Raw genomic sequence first — 23,746 nt, forward strand, 5'->3', positions numbered from 1 at the left:
AATACCTTAGTATAATAGTGTCATTTTCCACCTACCTATACTTGTGTACGTATACATCTTATATTATGTGGGTCTATGCATATGCCTAATCCACACATACATCCATACATACATGTGTGTGTGTGTGTGTGTGTGCGTGTGCATGTGTGCAAGTATATGTAGATGATATGGTGCTATTGTACTAATGCATGGAAAATATCATGTGAAGCTCTAAGATCATCAAAATCATAAGGTAACATATTTTAATTAAATGTTTAGTGATTTTTCTTAGTAATACATATTTCTTGACCGCATAGTTCATGGTATTCCTTAATAAACTCTTTCTTGCCTATTTGTTTTACCCCTTAGCCTTAGTGGTTAGATTTCATACCTATCGACTCATAGGTAAAGTGGTGTCCCTTGCCTCATTCCTTTCTTGGCAATACTTCCCCCTTCGACATACTCCCACAAGAAGAGTTTTTCCATGATAATATCATATTCCTCAAATAATCATAATTCACTATAACAAGTTATTGATTGTATAAACATCATAATACCTAACTACCATTTCACTTCTTGTGAACAAGTAACCATCCTTCTAATATTTCTAAATAACAATATAACGACATCATAATGAATAACTGACATGACATCTTCATATGAGATCCTAAGGATTAACCATCTTTCCATTTCACATGATCACAATTAATTTTAACTGTCAATTGACTTCACATGAAAGCACAATGACTATATAAGCAATTTCAAAATCAAGAAAAAATTGGAGTGTAACATAACCTCTCCCTTGTGATTCATCATCCTTGATGAATCGCACAAAAGAGAATAAACAAAATTATCCCAATTACATCATATTTATCATTGTATCAATTTGAAACAAAATTTGTTCATAATTCAAGTTTTTGGAAATAAATGTGGAAACCTTTGGAAGATCTCATCATAATCTTCCCAAGTGGCATTTCTTCAGTGTATTGGTCTCACTGGACCTTGCATTAGGTAATGTCTTGAGTTTTCAAGTGAAGCTTACGCACCTCGAGCATTCTTAGTGGTTCTATTTCCACCAACCCTAGCTCTCACACCTGTAATAGATTCTAGTCAATAACATGTTCATGGTTGGTTGCATATTTCTTAAGATATGAAACATGAAATACTTTATGCATTGTGGAAAGGTTGGAGGTAGAGCCATTTTGTAAGGCATAGGGTTTACAACTTCCAACACCTCAAAGGGTCTTGGGGCTTATTTGGCATTCCTTTCGAGATTGATAGTACTTTTCTAGGATGTAACCTTAAAGAGTGAATTTTCTCCTCTTGATAATTTCGTAGGTATCCTCTTTGCATCTACATAGATTTTCTGTCGGTCATTTCCCCCCCTCATCCTCTGATGGATTTGAACTACTTGTCCCTCCATCTCTAGAAAAATTTCAGGGCCAATGATGATTAGATCCTCAATTCTATTCCATATTACAGAGGCTCTCGATTTACACCTGTATAGGGCCTCAAACAGTGTCATCTTAATAGCATATTGATATGAATTATTATAGGAAACTTTGACTAGGGGAAGATACATCTCCACTAATATTGTCAATCCATGAAATATACTCTTAAAATGTCCTCTAACACTTTGTTTACCCTTTCATTCTAACCATCTGTCTATGGGTGGTAGGTTGAACTAATGTTTAGCTTTGTTACTAAAGTTGAAAATAATGTTTGCCAAAATCTGGATTTCATCCTAGCATCTCTGTTAGATATGATCTTTTTTGGGACTCAATAAAGTCAAAATATTTCTCTCACAAACTTGTGAGTTATTTCTAGTACTCTGTCCATTAAATTTCCAATGCTAAAATGTGATACCTTGGTTAGTCTATCCACAGCTACCAGAATGGGATTATGCTTGTTTTGTTTCATGCGCATCCCTTGGATAAAATCCATTGTGATTATTTGTCATTTCCATTCAAGGACTTTGTTTGATTGTTATAATCTGACTACGTATCGATGCTCTGCCTTAACCTCTAGCATTTGAGGCATCCTACCACAAATTCTTATGTTTCCTTCTTAATACCTTTCCAAAAGTAAAATGGTTTTATATCAACTAGCATCTTGGTTAGTCTCGAGTGTCTTGAACAAGGGATGCCATGTGTTTCCCTCATAATCATCTTTTGAATCTCTAGATGCTTAGGTATATACATCATTCTCTTATATCTTAAGAGTCTACCTCTTTCCAATCGATATCCTTCATTTCAAGCATCTTGAGGATCCTTAAGAAGTGTTTGGTGAACCTCACTGTAAAAATCATCTCTTGGTAGAAGTTGCAATACTTGCTCTTTGAGCTCAATGTTTATTGCTACCATGGTTGAGATATTTGTTCCCTAGCTCAAGGCATTAGCTACTTTTTTTTTTTTTTACCCTTGATATAACTAATTTGAAAATTGTAGTCTACTAAAAATTCTACCCACCTTCTTTGATGAGCATTAACATTGGGTTGGGTAAATAGATATTTTAGTTCATGGTGATCTGACCTAAGCTTAAATGGTTTTTCGATTAGGTAATATCTCCACATTTGTAGAGCATGGACAAGAGCTACTAGTTCCTAGTTGTGTGGTGCATAATTTTTGTTCAGTTTTTTTAGTTTTCTAGATTTAGAAGTGATGATTGGGTATTCTAGCATCAGGACACCCTCTAGTCCTTCTCCCAATGTGTTTGTTATAACCATAAAATGGCCCTCAAGATCTAGTACCCTAAGTATCAATGCAAAGATCAACTCATCCTTCAAATATTCAAAGGTTTCTTGACACTTATCAGATCATATAAAAATTTTCCCTTTTCTTTGTAGGGTGGTGATGGGATGTTCTATCCTAGAGAAATCCCTAACAAATTTCCTATAGAAATTTTCCAAACCCATGCAAATTTTGACTTCTGACAAATTCATAGGCATTGGTCATTCTTTGATTTCCTTGATGTTGACAAGATCCACTGCTAATCCCTTGGCTTATATAATGTGCCCTAAATACTAGATTTCTTCTTGGTAAAAAGAACACAAACAATTTTGTGTACAATTTATGTTCACGCAATCTTTGTAGTACCATCTCAAGATGTCTTGGGTGTTCTTCCTCATTACGAGAACAAATAAGAATATCATCGATAAAAACTAGCACAAACTTGTCTAAATAATCCTAAAATTCTACTCATGAGATTCATAAAAAAATGGCAGAGGCATTTGTTAATCCGATGGGTAAAACACTGAACTCATGGTACCCGTAGCGAGTTCTAAAGGTAGTTTTTTTTTATATATCCTCTTCCTTAATTTGTAGATGGCAATAACCTGATCTTAGGTCAATTTTGGAAAATATTTTTGCTCCCCTCATTTGATCAAACAAATCATCTATCCTAGGAAGAAGATGTGTATTCTTTATGGTGACTTTGTTAAGCATTCTATAATTAATGCACAACCTCATAGTTCCATCCTTTTTCTTGACAAATAGCACTAGGGCTCCCCAAGGTGATACACTTAATCGGATAATTTTTTTGCCTAACATATCATGTAACTGAACCTTTAATTCCATTATCTTTATTGTGGTCATGCAACACAGTGCTCTTGATATGGGCTCTTCCCCGAGTACCAAATCTATGGTGAATCAAATACCCTAGAAGGGGGTAGGCTGAGAAGTTCCTCCTTAAATATATTTTGGAATTTTTTTACATATGGAAATTTATCTTCAAAAGATTCCTTCAATTTTTCACTAATCTCCCCATCTTTAAAGATGTAGTCATCCTAATAAGTGGTTTCTAGGCATTCTCTTAGGTCTTCTATCCTTGGTGCAAAAATTTCACAATGTCACATCCCTTCCTTCTACATCTCTTAATTTGCATGGCTAAGAACTGACAAGGTTTCACTTCATGCATTATTCCTTGGATGCTCATAAGATTTCCCTAATCATCTAGACACTCTATTATCTTCGCAAGGTAATCTACCTTTGCTTTGTGCTCATTGAGCCAAATGATTCCCATGATGATATCGTAGGACCCTAGAGGTGATGCATACAAAGTAACTTCTATAGAGAAATTTGGAAAGTCTACTTGTGCCTCAAACATACATTGATATATTTGATTGGTTTGCATATTCAATAGTCCAAGGTCAGGCCATAAATTTTGTTCTCTTGGGAAACCTACTTAATAATTTTGGAGAGATGAAGCACTTAGTAGCTTCAATATTGATTAAAATAGAGATGGGGTTTTTGTAACTCTTACCAGGGGTCTCTATGGCACCCAATTATTGCTCTAACTATCAGTTATCTGGAGCTACAAGGATATTTTGCTGGAAAAGAGACTATTAAGGAGGTAAAGGAGTTTATGGATGCTAGTTAGAAATTCCCTTATTAGGACATTGGTTGGTGTAGTGGTCTCTGTCATAAGTGAAACATCCTTTAGGTGGTCCTTTCCTCTCACCTCCCTTATTACCACTACCACTGCTAGAGTTTCCTTTAAATTCTTTGTTACTGTTTCCCTTATATTCAAGTTTTTTGGGCTTAAAACTTTTGAAGCTCTTTTTATGTGACCCATAGTCTAACCCATCAGTACTCCAATTTTCTTTCCTTTTGTTGTTGCAAATGGAATCACCACTTTTAACCTTGTGCTCCCAATGAATGGATGGCTCTTTCAAGAGCTTCCTCCATAGTTCATGGGGAAAAAATATCAACTTCTCCCTCAATCTTGTTGTTTAGCCCCATGACAAAAGTCCTAACCTTTGATTTCCTATCCTGCTGGTATGGGGGGGCATATTTTAGGAGATCAGTAAACTTCTCCCAGTTACCATGTACTATCATATTCCCCTACTTGAGATTTTGAAGGTCCAACAATTTCTAGTCGTAAGAGGTTTGGGGAAGCCATCTATTTTTTAAAATGGAGAAAAACATGTCCTAGGTTTCAACAGTAGTCATAAGATTTAGTTTTTTTTTTATGTTTCCCCACCATGTGATTTTCTCCCTTGAGAGGTGGTAAATTCCCCAAACTACTTTGGAGGTCTCAGAGAAACTTTTGATCTTGAAGTGTTATTCCATCTTAGCCAACCAAGCCTCTGTGGCTTAGGAGGTTTTATCTTTTTAATGTAAGTGGATAAATTGTTGACTGTCTCCTATTTCTTCTATTCTATTAGACTGTATTTTAGGAGGTTTGATTTCATGTTCACTATGAGAAAATATTTCATGCTCATTCCTATGAGGGGGAGAGGAGTGTGTGTCCTCTTGACCTTTCCCAAGTTGAGATACCAAGGCATTCATTCTTTTCTCCATATTTTCCATTCTAGTTTTAGGTTTCCCGTAAAACTTAGACCAACAGGTTCATGAGGTTTGGTGGAGCGAAATACTAGGGAACAAAAGTCTATAGAATGAAATTATAGGGAATGGTCCCACTAGACATCTCATTCTCTATGTTGTTTTTGTTACTTGCCACGATTCTGGTTTGAATAAAACATACAATTGGTTCCTTTTGTCAATATTATGTTTTCATTCATTTACTCAAGAAGGGAAAGAAAGTTTAATTATTTGTTTAGACAAATGCAAAATGTCATTATTTTATTACAATATAGAATATTTTTTCTTATTGTAACGATAACCAATCTTATTTACAAGATTCCCTCTTCTAAGGGTGCATTAAAAATAGCTCACATAAATCTTTTAAAAAAATGGGGCACCCTATACTTAGGTATTATGTCCATTTACATCTTTGGGCATATCCTGCCCTTTACAAGGTTTACAGTAAATCATTAGTGTATTTTTTTTCTTGGCATTCCATGCCTTAATGAGTTTCATTTTAAAGATTTCCTTCTTGGCTAGAGTCCATCTAACTCTTTTGTTCCTAATCTGGAATAGAGCTTGGGCTAATGTCATGTTATCTTTGGGTACAGAACTGAAAGAGTAGTCATACTTTGGCATGTTTACAGGGTGACAGGTTTCTTTCGAGGAGTAGCCCAGATATACATCTCATTTTTTAGTTAACATGCATTTTTAAATTCTCTAGCTAGGATAGTGATGAGCCTGAGGTTTAGTGTTGGACCTAGTTCTCTGATACCTTATGTAACATGCTAAAATTTCATTCTTATTAAATTAATTGGAAAAAAATTTAAATAATATTCATTTCAATATAACATGAAAGTCAACTATAACTACTTATATGCTTATGTCATTTTCCTTCCATTGAAACATAAACAAGTGAATGATTAACTAAAATTAACTGTCTTACTCTATAGGAAGTGAAACTAACCATTTCTTCTAACTAAATTCTTAACTAGAAAATTCAAGAGATAAATCTAAAGTAAAGTATTTGATTTGTAGATGGATTGCATAATGATATTGATAATGAGTTGTACAAGCCTTGGCTACCAGAGGAGAGAACAAGCATTGTCATTGGGCTTAACCTCCCAACTATAAACCTTTAAGTACCCCCACACAAGCTTTATTGAGAAAGGTCCTCCCTACCATGGGAATCAAGCTTGGGGCACAACTATCCAACCATTAAGCATCCTAGTGTTAATTGTTAATTAACATGGATCTTTTCTGCAAATGTAATAATATGACCATTGTGATTGATATGTTCCAAATGCATATTTGGATCTCATATAAATATGAGAGGCAGAGACATGTCTCATGAAGAGACATGTCTCTAAGGTTTAAACATTATTTTATATATATATATATATATATATATATATATATATATATATATATATATATATATATATATATATATTATAATACTAATTAGTATGTGTGTGTGTATCCATATGTGTGTAGATACACACACACACACACACACAACATACTATAAAATGTATACTAATATATATTATTATTACATGAATACCAATATATAGAAAATGATGATTTACCAATAACAACAATGAATCTCAGATTGAATTTATCTGACTAAAGCTACAACTTTAACACTCCCTATTAGCTAGGGAGGATTTGTAGAACACCTTGTGCTCTCAAGTATATGGAGATATATTGACTCGATATGATATTCCTGGAATGACATATAAAAGGATATCAACAGAAATCCATCAACACACACACACACACACACACACACACACACACACACACACACACATATTAACATATATTACATGTGGAATTTGCTTCAATTCACTATGAGGCTAAATTTCTCAACACTCCCTCTTAAGTGAGGAGAGAATTTCAGCAATTATAATGCAAGATTTGAATACCACCTTAAGTGTGGTCTATGATAGATTTAAGATATGGTGTCCGGCAAGATCCGGTCTGAAGAACCATAACAAATTAATTTTCATGGTATCAAGCAAAATCTAGCCTAAAGAACCATGATGAGTTGGTTATCAAGGTGTCCGGCAAAATCCAGCCCAAAGAACCATGATAATACTTTTTCCTAGACATCCAACACATTTTGGTTCTATAGGTTAATGTAGCATATCTAGGAGATAGGTCAAACTATTGATAAGATTGTCACCTTACAATAGTTACCTTATGTTCGTTATCATAACTTTTGACACTCTAGGACAACAACTTAATGTAGTCTATTATGATAATAGGTCTAGCTATTGATAAGATTGTCACCTTTCAATAGCTCCCCTCTAAATATATACATCAAGGAAATATAATCACCTTTCATGACATAATCACAGCAACATCATGTAGTAACTCAAACGATATCCACCATGAACCAAGTCAGAGGGTGGACCCATCATAGCTTCTACTATAGGGTGAAACAAGGGTTTTCAACTCAAACTTCTCTCTCATAGAGGAGAGCACATTACATAGAATTTCACTTAGAACTTCTCCTCATAGAGAAGATATCATCCACAAAGGATTGCATCTCAAAATTTCTCCCTCTGAACAATGATCCTAGGAAGTTAGGTCTTGTAGTTACTTCCTTTGATACTTTCTTCAGCCAAGGATGCCTCTCAGACTCTCTCTAAATCTGATATTAATCTTTCAACCTTCAATGATAATTCTTTATTTCCTAATGATGTATATAATGATAGGCCCATCAAAATCATGCAGTCACGTACATATATTTTTAGACTCCCTTTGAGTATCAATCTTCTAAGCTCCTTCGTTGCTTTAGAAGAAGTGTCATACTCCCTCTTAATGTAGAAGGATCTCATCATCTTGATCATCAAAGATGTTTTCTTCAAGATCCTCATTTTATCCATCTTGACCATCAGGGTCTTTGAAGCTACTATCATTAGATTGAGTATGCACAATATTAGTTGGCATTATGTAAAGTACCAACCTACTTTTCCTGTAAGTATATCATCAACTATAAAGGAAAAAATCAAAGCGAATAACCCTTATAGTATGTATAGAATTACAAATAAGAAAGAGGCTACAAAGAGTAGCTAAATGTAAATGATAAGAATACTTATCTGCATATGAAGATTCAAAAATTGTTTTTTTTAGTTATTTGAGAATGGAACATCTTCCTTCTAAATAAAGTTTAAGTGGGAAAGGAAAATTGACTATTATTCCCCCCACAATGTAATATTTCCACTCATTCTTATATTGTTGAACAATTTTGTATCATTTATGACAACTTTTTTCTAAGTTCCAACTTTCTCTTTTTGTCCATTGCAGGTCCAAACATTCATTTAGATTAACAGTAGAAGCGAACATGTCCTTCCATTTTCTCAAACTCCTCCACAATACGCTAATTTCTTGATTAAGTTTGATTGTGCAACATGTATGGATCTACAACTCATAAATCAAGTTTCATTCATCAAAGAGAGTCCCGTAGATGGTTCAAATGAATTCTAAAAAACTCCATTAACATCTCACAAAAACTCAAATTTCCTTTGTTCATGCAAAAGTATTTGTTTGATCTTTTTATTAAACCTATATTATACGCATCTTGCAATCTGTGTATTCCAAATTTATATCATTAGTGAATCTATCACAACATGGTTTACTTCCTCTGAATTAATATGATCAAGATCACCAAAGGTTGACTAGATCATACCCTCTATATGCTTCCTCTCTTTCAAGGTTGCCTGAAATATCAATCTCCCTCTTTTCCTGCAAGAACATTCTTGGAGGGAAAGATCAAGGCACATAATTCTTATAAAAATAAGAGAGACAACAATAATAAATAGTTTGCATAATGATATAAGATCATATATATATATATATATATATATATATATATATATATATATATATATATATATATATATATATATATATATATATATATATATATAGACTATGTTTAATCTATGTCTCCTATTTATTATTTTCTTATTAATAAATACGTCTTTGATACATTTTCAATATACAAATACTCATTAATTAAAGATATATTCATAATGATTTAGGTAAGTACTTACCTTAATGTTATCTAATATATTAATATAGCAATGGGAACATGTCGTTGTGGTCCTCCTTACCCTGTGGTGTAGGAAAAACCTTTCAACCTACTTCTCACCTTTATCTTGAAAAGAATGTCTCTCTTTATACGAGACATACCCTTTAATATGTTTTTTTTTTAAATAAAAAAATTCCAATTCCTTATTGTTAGTACTGAGTTATACTATTATTTAGATTGAGATTATCTCATTCCAATCAAGTATGAGGTTGACTCAACTAGCTAGCTCACGAAGACTCTTCTTCTATCTTGTGCTTGTCATAGCATCCTTCTTGTGATCAAGTCCTCTCAAGTTTATGAATATGTCATGCCATCTTATTTTGATAGTGGATGTAGTATAACAAGGAATTTCTATTAAGATTCAATCAATTTCGTCAAACTTTTGTAATCATTTTGGTCACAACTATCTTCAATATCAACATCATTCTTTGAAGTGCTTCTAGTTTATATTGATTGTGAAGTCATACATGCCATCTTGGTGAACTCAAGATCAATCATCAAGTTAGGTAGTTATTAATTCTTCTTATAAACCTTGGAAGAAGAACATTTTTAGTATGATGAGTTAACCAACATCAGTACCATTGATACCTTAAATAAACATTTACTACAAGATATAAATGATCTTCTAGGGAATGCATATACTTCTTCAAGAGCTATTTTATCCTTAAGATTGGTACCAAGGGTATATTATAATCCCTTCCTCCATTATGTATTCTCTTATGTTTAGTACTTGAGATAAGATAAGATAAGATAAGATAAGATAAATGTATTAATGTCCAACGAAAGACCAACAGAGGCCTATGGGAATGAGAACTTACAACCATGAAAGAAACAAATAGGAGAACACCAAACGGTGTCCGAGAAAAAACAAGAACAAAAGCCAAAAGAAGCGAGCGAGAACCACCCCGACAAGGAGTAGGGATCCAAGCTCAGAGAGAGAGAGAGAGAGAGAGAGAGAGAGAGAGAGAGAGAGAGAGAGAGAGAGAGAGAATGATAAGTTATATTCTGAGAATGTAACATAAGCAATATGATTGACTATAAGAGAATAATCTTGTTGACATGTAATGTCATTGCCTATAATTTCTTTATTAATATAAGATTGAAAGATATTTGTTCATAAATGCTTATCTTAGTCCTTTTAATTTTTCAGATCATTGTTATTTTTAGTTAACACTCGTATATATATTGTGGTGTCCTCAATCTGACAAATATAGATAATTCACAAAGTAATAAACTCTAATAATTTAATTCATAACTTAATCATCATTAGCAAGTTGAAGTGCCCCTTCTGGACTTACAAATTTGAATCTCCATATTAATGTTCACTCTATCATATATAAAATTTTGACTATATGTTGAGTGTAGATGTGTTCATCCCTTCCTTGTCATTTTTCCTTCATTGTTATGCGCTAAAGAATACATGGATTATAGATTACTAACTCCAAGTATTATGGTAATTGCATTTGAAGTGCATCTACTACCTATGATCAAATATTTGTTGCTCAAATATTAAATTTCTTCCATTGAAATATTTAATTCAATTTTCGTAACTCCTTTGTCCAGATGGTATATTCTGCCATTTTATAGATATATCATGTCAAGAGGAAAGAGTACATCCAGTATTCTTTCCACATGTAGCCAGTATACTATCCACCCCAAAGAGTTTCTTGATTTCCAACCAATCTACACTTGTATTTATAGCATCATTCATGTATTAATAATATACAATAATATTGTAGACTCCATAACTAGCTCACCTATCATGGTGCAAAGGTCCAACTTACAATAGACATTGGGCATTCATTTATTGCAGCTTTGTTAGGAATACCCATAGACAAAAACAATAGTTACATGCAAATATAACCAATATCATAAAATAATAGATAGCACAAAAGAGAACACAAGACACCAAGATTTAACGTAGTTCACCCAACCCTAGGCTACGTCCACCAACAACATGTCCAATATTATTATTATCTAGTGATTGTAATCTGCAATCCCTTACAACTTAATACTGTCGCAAGAAGCTACAATATCATCATTTATCTTGAAATTCCTAACCCTAAGCCTTTCTATACAAGCTTTTGTCGCTTACAAAATTAGGGCTAGAATATCAATCGATGTGTTTTACAATATAAGGTCATTTTTGGCTTCGGGGATGCTATCCATGAAAACCCCGATGGGGGAGTTGCCCCTAGACCCCACCCTATGCTACCCCCAAACCCCCATAAAAATAATCTGGAGAGAAATTGTGTCGAATAAACCTCTAAGTCTGATTAGGCTCCACATCACAACAATATCCCACTTGGAGACTGATCAAACTCCAACATAATAACCTCCCACTTGGAGACTAATCAGACTCCACCATAATAACCTCCCACTTGGAGACTGATCATAGCATCACTAGACCTATAGCTCACACTAGAATATCAAATTATAGAGTTGAATATAGAGTTTAATTCTTTGCAAGATGAGTGACACTCTGGTTATCTGTAAACAAATTATTATCTCTCTGTGGGTGTCCCAATTCTTCCATGAAGAATTGAAGCCATATCATCTCTTTGGTTGCCTCTATAGCAACAATATACTCTAGTTCTATAGTGGATAAAGCATTAACCTTCTGCAACCAAAAAATCCAACTCACTATTGTCCCACCAACAGTAAATATGTAACTTGTAGTACTCTGCCTGGTACCAATATCTCCTGCCAAATCTAAGTCAACATAGCCATGTAAATCAGTAGTAGAGCCCCAAAAATGTAAATATTTACTAGGTGTTCCTCTCAAATATCTGAGAATCCATTTGACTACATTCCAATGTTCAACTCTTGGATAACTCATATACCTGCTAACAACTCTCGTTGTATGTGCAATATCTAGCCTAATATATAACATCGCATACATCAAGCTTCCTACAATTGAAGCATAAGGTACCTTTAAAAAAAATTCCTCCTCTTCTTGTGTCTTTGGACACATCTCCTTAATCAACTTGAAATGACGAGGTAAAAATGTGCTGACAACTTTGGCATTCTCCATAGAGAAATGTTGCAACACCTTCTCAATATAATCATCCTGAGATAATGTTAATTTTATGTGCTTTCTATCACTGCAAATTTTCATACCAAGGATTTGTTGTGCTGCCCCAAAATCCTTCATAGCAAATGAATGTGCTAATTGTGCCTTTAACCCCTTAATGGGATCCATGTTAGACCCAGCTACAAGCAGATCATCAATATATAAACATAAAATAATGTAGTTGTCATCATCCGGCCTCTTAAATAAACACAATGATCCAAATGACACCTATTATATCCATGCTCATGCATACAACTGTCAAAATTTTAGATACCATTGTTGAGGTGCTTGTTTTAAACCATATAAATTTTTCTTTAATTTGCACACTAAGTTATCCTTACCTTTGACATCAAATCCCTGTGGTTGTGTCATATATATCTCTTCATCCAAATCACCATGAAGAAAGGTTTTTTTAACATCAGCTACTCCTAAAGAAAATCTTCAATAGCCACAATACTTTAAAAAATGTGAATAGAAGTTATCTTAATAAGGAAAAATATCTCATCAAAATCAATGCTTTTTTTCTATGCAAATATTTTTACCACTAACCTGGCTTTAAATTGTTTCTTACATCCATCCTCTTCTTTCAACCTGTAAACCCATTTATTCTATAAAGCCCTTTTACCTACAAACAACTTACATAAATCTCATGTCTGAATTTTCAACAAAAAGTCAATATCTTCTTTCATTGCAAACTCCCACTGAATCTTTGTATGCACCTACACAACTTCATCATAACATTTAGGTTCACCAGCATTAGTAAGTAAATAGAATACAAAGAAGGAGAAAATCTTTTTGGAGGTTTACTTAGCTTTGTTGACCATCTAACATTCACTAGGGTATGTGGAATTTTTTGTTGAGTTTGTTGTAGATCATGATGAATTGCTAGAACATCATCTTTTGGAGTATCATTCAGCATTACATAGTCATTTTCTTTCTTCTTATTAGTTGTAACACATATTTGTGCAACACTTTTTCATTGAATATGGCATCACTGCTTCTTACAATTTTACAATTTTTAAAATCTCAAAGCCTATAACCAAATTCATTAATGCCATATCCAACAAATACACATTTCTTTGATTTAGCTTCCAGCTTGACTCTATTTTCAAAATCAATATGTACAAATGCTTCACAACCAAAGGTTCTAGGAAAAGAATAACTCGTCTTCTTACCAGTCAATGCTTCCTCTGGAATACCACAACCCAATGGAGTAGAGGGACCTCTATTAATCAAATATACAGCAGTATTGACAGCCTCTGCCCACATGTTTAAGGGTAGCCCAGCATGCAACCTCATGCTCCTTGCACGCTTCATTATTGTCATGTTCATGCGTTTAGCCACTCCATTTTCTTGTGGAGTCCTTGGAACAAATTTTTGTTTATGAATATCATTAGTGGAGAAATAATCTTCAAATTCTTACTACAATACTCACCACCATTATCAGATCTGAGACATTTTAATTTTCACCAGTCTCAATCTCAACTAGGCAATTCTATTTCTTAAAAGCTTGAAATACATCATATTTATATCTAAAGAAATAAACCTATACTTTTCTAGTTGAATCATCAATGAATGTAATATAATAATGAGAGCCACCAAGGGAAAATATCTGAGTTGGTCCCCATACATCTGTATGCACAAGCTCTAATTTCTCATTTTCCTTTTCTTTCCCAGTCTTCACAAAACCCACTCTCTTTTGTTTTCTATAGACACAACTTTCACAGAAATCCATATTGACACATTTCAAACCTAGTAAAGCTTTCTTTGAATGAAGCAATTTCATACCATTCTCACTCATGTGCCCAAGTCTTGTATCATAACGTTGTATCAGAATCTACAACAATCGTTTGTTCTCCCTGCTCTACTGCAGCAACTATTCCTAAAACATTCATTTTTCTCTGAAAGAATCAAAGTAGAAGGAACAATATGACCTATACAAAGATATAAGGTGCCAACTTTCACACCTTTTGCTACTACAAGAAAAACTTTTGAAACCTTCCAATTTTTATCATTAAAAGTAACTACACAACCCTCCTTGTCAAGTTGCCCTACTGAAATTAAATTCCTACTCAGCCTTGGAATATGTCTAACCTCATGTAGTAGCCAATGATTCCCATTTTGCAATTGAATCTTAAATTTTCCCTTTCCAACAATCTAACAAGGTTCATTATCTCCAAAATAAACAAGCCCAAAATCCCCTTGAACATAATTAATAAAATTACCTCTATGGGGTCTAGCATGAAATGAAGCACCATAATCTAAAACCCATAAATCATCAACACTTTCTAAAGAAAGAAGCAAAACATCCTCTTTGGATTTGTTACTTACCACATTTGCCTCCTTGTTCCTTTCTAGTTTATCTCCATTGTTCTTTTAAGTCTAGCAATCTTTCTTCTTATGCCCTGGTTTTCCACAACGCTAGCAATCTCTCAGTCCTCTACATTGAGACTTCTTTCCTTTTGACTTTCCTCTTGATTTCCTGTGTTTCTAGAATTGTTCCTCCCTTAGTTGCTCTGCCTCTACTTTGTACATTCAAAGCACTTCCTAATGTAGATCCACCTAAGGTTTTCCTACAAGTTTCCTCACTCAAAATAACACCAATCACATCATCAAATTTTAAGGTATTAAATCCAAAAATAGAATTACTCACACCCATTACCAAGCCATTCTAGATTTCAGGCAAAGAACACAAAATCAAGAGAGCCCTAATTTCTTCATCAAAATTGACATTCATAGAAGATAACTGACTAGTAATAGTATTAAACTCATTTAAATGATCTGCAACAGATCCACCTTCTGTCTTCTTCATATTAAATAAATGCTTCATGAGAAATACCTTATATGAAGTGGAGGGCTTTTCATACAATTTTGCTAGGGTTTCCATCAACTCTTCCATTGTCTTCGCTTTTGTAATGTTAAATGTCACTGATGGTGTCAAACATAATCGAATTCTTCTTAAGTGTCTTTCTATCTAAAATCTCTCAGTCCTCATTTGTCATAGTTCATGTTTCTTGGTGTTTCCTTCCAACAACTTCCATAAATCCTTATGATAAAGATAGTCCTCCATTTGCATCCTCCATAACTGAAAGTTTTGCACATTAAACTTCTCAACCTTTAGCCTACCCTCGTCTGCCATCACTCCCACTCAACTGTGAGGCCTTCTTGTAGAGGATAGCTAAAAAAAAATTTACAGTTCGCCACATTCATATAGTATATATGAAGTGAACATTAATTCATTAATATTTAATACAATAGCATTGTGAGATCTTCCAAATAGCATTTGCTATGTCTCGTGATTTATTTGCAACACATATTCACATGAAAACAAAGGTATGTTGGTCAGTTTGTACAGTATGAGTTGCACTTGATAATGCATGGAATGCCTAACTCTAAAGGTTTGTAACTGCAAATGATTAACTATGCACTAAAGTATGAATATGTTTGAATGCAACGCCTGTAGAGAGGTTTATCGAGTCGCAGGAAAAAAGAGATTGAAAAGAGGTAGCGACTCTGTTTTTTGTGGTATTTTTTGCCGAGATGAGAAAATTTTATAAGTGCTTAATGAGCTATCACACAAAGACTTAGGCTCATAGATGCATGCTTAGTTACGAGCAAGATTGCAAGGGTGGCAAGAGTTACAAGATTCATGGCCATTTGTTCAATGTTGCAATTAAAATAATATTAATATGGCCACACACAAACAAAATAATATATGGCCAATCAGAACATTATAGAAATGTCGCCGCTCAAGGTGAAATATAAACTTATTGCCAACGAATATTAATTCATGCTTAATACCTTAGTACAATAATGTCATTTGCCAGCTACCTATACTTTTGTACCCACACACATATGGGTGATATATTATAGTATTTAATGTATAGTTCTTATATTATGTGGATGTATAGATATGCATAATTCACACATACATACATGTGTGTGTGTGTGCATCGTTGATGATATGGTACTATTGTACTAAAGCATGTAAAATATCACGTGAAGCTCTGAGATCATCAAAATCATAAGGTAACATATTTTAATTAAATGTTTAGTAATTTTTCTTAGATGATGCTATGACATCTCTGGTCAGCTTTCTCCCTATCCCATCCCGGCTCCCCATTGTCGCTTGTTCTTCACCTGTAGCATTTATGAGGCCATCAGACTTATGAGATACATCAAGGCTGTTGATGAGGGTTTTCAAGCTGAGCTCTTTAAGCTTGGTACCTCAATCTTGGGTCCTTTCCTCTCTACACTCTTTAATTGAGTGGTTTGTACTAGGTTTCCAAACTCTTGGTCGATGCACACTATCCACTTGATCTATAAGTTCGTGTTGGTTTCATATCCTGGCAACTACAGGTCCATCATGATTGGGCATACCTTTGCCAAAGTTTGTCACAGCTTTGAGTACCATTTTATTGAGAGAGCTTGATTTGAGAGGGTGCAGGGCCAAGGGTCGGGTAGGTTTCTAGGCAGACTACTAGACCATGGACTGTATTTTCACTCTGCAAGCTATTATAGAGGAGGCCCACCACCGCAAGACGAAAGTCTACTGCTATTTTGTGGACTTTTGTAAGGCTTTCAACTCCATCCCCCGTGCGGCCATTTTTTAGAGGCCTAGAGATATTGGTATTTCTGATATCTTACTGACAGTCATCATGAGGTTATACGAGAAGGTGGTTGGTAAACTCAAGACCCCCGAGGGCCTCTCTAATCCTATCCAGAGCACCATTGGGGTAAAGCAGGGTTTCCCACTCTCACCCACCTTGTTTGGGATCTATATTGATGAGCTCAAGACCTTTCTTAGTGACTCCTTCCCAGAGTGATGGCTGCCATCTACACTAGGTATTGATCTTTGTCCTCCTTTTTGTTGATGATGTGGTTCTTTTAGCTTCTTCTCCTGAGGGGCTTCAAAGGCTCCTTAATAGTTTTACATCTTTTTGTGACTTGAGATAGTTGGTTGTGAACCTGGAGAAGACCTGTGTTATGGTCTTCAACGGTCTGAAGACCTCACATCTCCATTTCCATCTCCAAGGTTGGAAAGTTGAGATTGCTTTATTTGACACAAACCTTGGGGGTAAGTTTTTTAGGCCCTGTTTCAACTTGTGACTAGCCATTTAGCCTTGGATTTGCAAAGCATTGAGTTCCCTTGCCATGCTTGAGAGACAATGTTTTACACATCACTTCCAGGACACCTCAATTAAGTTATCTCTCCTAGATTCCTTAGTCAGACCCACAGTGCTCTATGGTTCAGTGGTATGGGGGCCTTCCCTTTTAGACTCAAATTGGCCCTTGATCGAGCATATCTATATTTTGCTCCTTTGTTGGATTATCAAATGCCACAAATCCACCCCCTATAGTGTTATTTTGATTGCGTTTGGTGCTCACCCTTTTAGACTGGTGGTCATTTTTGACCTGATCTAGTTCCTCGATCGCCTTTATGGCTTTGCGGAGTTTGCTGAAGGCCGACACAAATACCCTCACTTGGCATACTTCTCTTCAATTGCTATTACAGACTCTGATCTCGCATCTAAGGCTCGTTGTTGGTACACTCAAGCTACTATCCTACTGAGATCAGTCAAGATAGACATCAACCGTCTCCCTCCCTACCAGTTCTCACTAGACGCTCCTGCTCATCTCCTCCCCTCTCCACAGGAGTTGAACAGATATATCAGACTTGACATCTACAGACAATATATTATCTGAACCTAGGTTGATCCTCTATGGCATTCTATGTCGAACACTTCTTGGATATTCGAGACGGGATCATTTGGCGTCCAGACTACTTACATAGACAATGGACCCATGCCCTACGTATCTCTCTTAGCTCCTTCAGGATGGGCTCTCAACGACTTTGAATTCAGATCGACCACCATATAGATAGAGAGGATCAGGTTTGTAGACTTTGTACCATGGCGGAGGCAGAATCTGAGACCCAATTCCTTTTTAGATGCTCCATATACTACGAGATCAAAGGGAGATTATGTTGTTTGTTTAAAGAGTGCAAATCCCTCTCGGATTTCTTTAGGTACACAGATCAGCGTTGCCTTGTGCTCTATCTTCGTGAATCCATGCAGCTTTGTGACCACACTTTGCAGCTATCTTTCCCCGCGGGTCGGACCCAAGTACAACTTATCACGTCCTTCTTCTCGCCCTTATTTCCTGCCCGGGGTACGAAGCGACCATAAAGGTTCCTAGACATTGGCCACTCTAGATCAATGAAACCTCGTAGTGTTCCTCTCTGCCAGCGACACTCCTCCCGCAACACTCAGCCACACAATGGAGCCCCTAGTAGCCCCTATCCTTCTCATCCAATGTTGTCCTTCTTCCCCTCGAGGAAGGATCCCTAAACCTTCTTCCTATTTGGGGTGACTCTTGCTCTCTTCCTCATCTTCTTTTATTAGATTTTGTGCTTGCTATTTTATTGGTACCATTTGATGTCTCGTTTGGTGCTATCTTCTTGGTTGCAAGCTCCCAGTGCCTTAGACCCGTGTTGTGGTCTCTTGTTGGACATTAATATTATTTTATCTTATCTTATCTTATATTGTTATTTGGAAAAATGGTTACTTGATCATGAGAAGTGAAATGGTAGTTACTCGTTATGATGTTTTTATAATCAATAACTTTTTATAGTGAACTATGATTATTTGAGGAATATGATATTATCGTGGAGAAACTCTTCTTACAAGAGCACGTCAAAGGGGGGAAATATTGCCAAGAAAGGAATTGGGCAAGGCACACCACTTCACTTATGAGTCGACAGGTATGAAATCTTCCCCAATTCTTCACCCCAACTAGTTACATGCAATTAGTATTTTACCAATGTCAAATCTGTTGATTTCCTTATGCCTGAGCATCTTTTCCCTAACATCCCTAACATCTTGATTCCCTACCCTTTAAAATCTTTATGAATCTCTTTTTTTTTATTTTCAAACTTGTTATTCCTTTCAAGCCCTCTTTGATTGACCCAAACATCATTCATCTTTTGGACACAAATGGGCAAGTAGTCTCCATTAGTAAGGTAGAAAAGCACCCAAGTTGTCATTAATGAACCCTTGTGACTACAGCTACTAAATCAAATTGGAATGTGTTCTATAGTTAATATAAGAAGATACAAACTCACCAAATAAAACAATGACAATTATAATGCCCTAATTTAGTATATCAATTAAGCATTATAGATTCCATATTTTTTAGTTACAAATATATATCCCAAACATTTTCATCTTCTCAAGCTAGAAGTGTCGAAGCTTCTCAAGAATCTTGCTTAGCTCTTTTGTTGGCTGGTGTTTTGTCGTCATTTTTGTTTCTGCTTGTTGTCCCTTTGCTGGTTGTCCTTCCACTAGCTTTTAGTGTTTGTTTGTCAATTGTTTTGTCTATGTTTTTGGTTTTTTCGAAGTGGAACTTTATTGATATACCTTTGTCTATTCTAATTTAAAGGGTTTTAAGATCCCTTCAAAACCTACTTTTCACTTAATCAAAAACATTTTCATCATTTTCCAAGCCACTTTCTGACAACTTCCACAAGCTCTTTCTCAACCCATCCACCAAAAATAGTAATGTCACTAATGATGTATAATATAGAGAATTGAACAATTGCAAAACAAGCAAACAAAAAATATTGTAGTAAACCCTTGAGTTCCAAGTTTCAATTCTAGGTATTGCAATTTTGATATTGTTTTGTATGGAATTTTGCAAAATATATAACATGACCACTATCTCCTTATAAAATTAATATAATTTATAGACCCAACTTTATTGTTTTTGTATCTCCAAGAGTATTATGTATACTGTCTTTACAGATTTTTATTAGTTCCCCAACTAGAAGGCTGTAAAATCATTCCAAACCTTTCCATTGCATCTTTTTGAAATCAATGAAGGAATTTAAAGTTAATTGTTGGATTGTTAAGTACGCTCATATAAAGTTTCACAACCCCTTTGCATGTGTAGAACCTAGTTCATGTGTAAGTATGGGTGAAAATATTCTTCAAGTATATCTTGATCAAGTTATCTTATTTGATTTCAATTATTACAAATTTTGCATAAAACTCACATACACTGCCAACTGAACCTAGTCCTTACTTTAATTTGTTACCCATTTTATCATTCCAACATGTTAATACAAAGTATATCTTGATCAAGGTATCTTATTTGATTTCAATTATTACAAATTTTGCATAAAACTCACATACACTGCCAACTGAGCCCATTCCTTAGTCTAATTTGTTACCCATTTTATCATTCCAACACGTTAATACAAACTACCATTAAAATCATTTTCAAATCTCTTTTTTTCAGCTTTAATATTCAAGCATATAAAGCAATAGGGGTCCACATATCCATATTTCAAACACTTTATCTAGCAAGTCTTTCTTGCTACAAAGGTTTATAGTCTTGTTTGGTCAAACCAGCACATGGTTAATGTTATGGCAAACAAAAGGTAAATTGTGAATTGGGTGTGCAGCACAATCATTAAATCCTTATGACATCTTATAACTCAACACCTTGGGGAAACTCCCTTCAGCCTAACAAAACTGAAAGTGAAGGTTACCCATCTCAATAATTGGCCTTTACTTGCCCAACCTAAGCATGGGTATTGTGATTGTTTTCCCAAGTTCAACACCCTTGGCACTTTGATAATTATCCAACCTTAGAAATCTGGGGCTCACAACTCATATCACCAACACAAACATCATGCATATGAAAGTAGAACCCACATTCAAAACTGTAATATGAAGAAGCTACACAAAGCAGTTAAATATCATAAGCTGGTGTCCGCATCAACATTACCTTCAGAGATAAAACCCCATCAATCATGGAAGTGAAAGTGGGGCCCTCCTTCATGATTGCAATGTGAAAGAGCTGCATAATTCAATTAAATGTTGATAGCTGTCAAGGGCCAACAAGACTTTAATAATTACTTCATGAAGCATGCACAAAAAACATTAACGGGCCAATCATAGACAACTCAGGAGCAATGCAACAATACATGAACTGGCAAGTGTGACTGCACTCAGCAACATGTGGCATAATATCACTGACTTGTTTTTATACAGTTTCATAAGAAAACCGTAACATGGTGGTCATTTGCAATACACTAAAAAATTGACACGTGAACACTAACAAGGAATACAGCTATAAATCTTATTGTGATTGGATACCTTAAAGAATGAGGCTAATGCAATCAAACACTAATTAATGAAAGCAACGGATCAATAAGACTATGGCATTAATAAGGGATTAGATTATAAAATCAAGTAAAATAGACTGAAAAAGTCAACAAATGTTAGAATAGGAACAACGTGTGCAAAGGGTCAAAGCTCAAAAGACTGAGGTCTAAGTCATAAAAATATAAAAAATGAAAACCTTAAAAACTAAAAATACTAAGACCCTAAGGATCTCATAAAAAAGTACAAGAATATTACCAACAAACCTTATGACCAGAAAACACTGCAAAGGAGCACAAACCAGTAAATTACAAATTGCATGCAATAAATTTGAACAAGAAGAGGTGTGCTTAAAAATGGAGAGCTCTTATGTGGTGAATAATGTTCTCTACATGAAGATCATATGCTAGAAACAAAGCATATCACCTACAAAATGCAAAGGCAGCGCCTTAGTTTGAATGTGAGATTCATGCAATGTGTATGTATCTCTCAATAATGTTTAGTTACTTCCACTTTGGATGAATTTGGGGTCTGGCATAGAAAAAAGTGTTGTGATCAATTGCTGGGGTCATCTACTCGGTATACATTCGAGGTGTTGTTGAAGAAAGAATATTCCACCAATGCAAAATAACAAAAAGATAAATCACACTACAGCTTGGCTAAGAAGATGATTGCCACATAACCTAGAGACTCTTTTTTTCTCTTTGCTAGAAAGATGGAAAAGAAAGGACACCTTATTGAAGGGAAGATCTTCTTAAAGGATTTCAGAAGTTGCTAGAAAAATAGAATGGATTTAGCCTAAATACTTCTCCGCGGCATACTCCCTATAGAATGGGAGACTTGTTGAATGTATCTGATTCTAGGCTCCTCAAAAATGATGGCAGAGGTAAGTGAAGGAATTTTTGGAAAAGGCCTTCATCAAAAATTTCTCTTTAATACCCAACACTAATGATCTTGTGGATGTAAGAGAAGTTTCAAGGTTATCCTCCAAGCAAGATAGAAAAACAGCTGCCACCAAATTCAAATCATGGGAGGAGATGAGTGAAAAACATAGTCTCATACCAAGATCTGCCAAACAGTAGGGTGGAAAATGTAAAAACTTGCAGCTGTTGAGACCTGGACTCAACGGCCTCCCCCTTCCACCCCCAGCAGGTGCAGATCAGATCTGGAGGGAGGGAAAATGTTCCACACGATTGACTGGCAATTTCATCACAGTTAAAGGTACCATGTACCTCATACAGGAGATATTGTATCCACTAGTTCACGTGCTTTTTGCTGCTTATATTATAAAATGAAGTCTGATTCTGCTAATGTGTGAGAAGTTTAACATGCTGAGACCTGAATAAAGAAGTCAAATTAAACTTGTCTATAAAGTTCTAAATCTGGAAATATAGCTGAATCACAGGTATTCTAAACTTCAAATAAGGTTAAACCCAATATGTTCAAAAGAGATTTCTTCTGCAATCTCAAAATCTAAAACTGTGAAAATTAAAGCAGTAAATTGGATTTTTTTCCTTGTTTGTATTTTCTTTTTCTGAATTTGCAAATAGACCAATCTAGATAACAAAAAGAGGAAATTTCCACATACCAGAATGGGACTAAATGCAATAAAAAATTCACCTGACATCCCCGTAGTTCTTCCAACCAGTACAACTTTTTAAAAAATGTACACCAACTTAGGCCAAGGAACCTCTATAAGCAGCAGGAAAACAATGACCAATCAAAGTTGGTAACCTTTGCAGCTTAAACTCCAAAGCAGATATCACTTCAGGGCTTAATAGTTTAATATATATAATGTAATGTTCTCTTTAATTATTGATGGCTTTTGTATATAAAAGGAAATAATATTATTTATATTCCAATATGATTTTATATCCCAGTTATTAACACTAAAACCAACATATGCATATTTTCTACTAAAAGCTCTTAGGCTACCCCATCTAATATAAAATTGTGCATTTTCATTCCAATTGTATGATAGGATCTCTCCCACTAGCAAAACTACACAGTAATATCCCCTTATGCAATTACCTGCGGTTTGAGCTAAATCCCTTAATCCAAACTGAAAGAGACATCTTGCTATCTATAGTTTGAACACAAATCTATTTTGTTTTCTACA

This window comes from Cupressus sempervirens, chromosome 5 (assembly GCF_028749045.1).
Source record: "Cupressus sempervirens isolate cs-2001-9-10 chromosome 5, ASM2874904v1, whole genome shotgun sequence".
Taxonomy (NCBI): domain Eukaryota; kingdom Viridiplantae; phylum Streptophyta; class Pinopsida; order Cupressales; family Cupressaceae; genus Cupressus; species Cupressus sempervirens.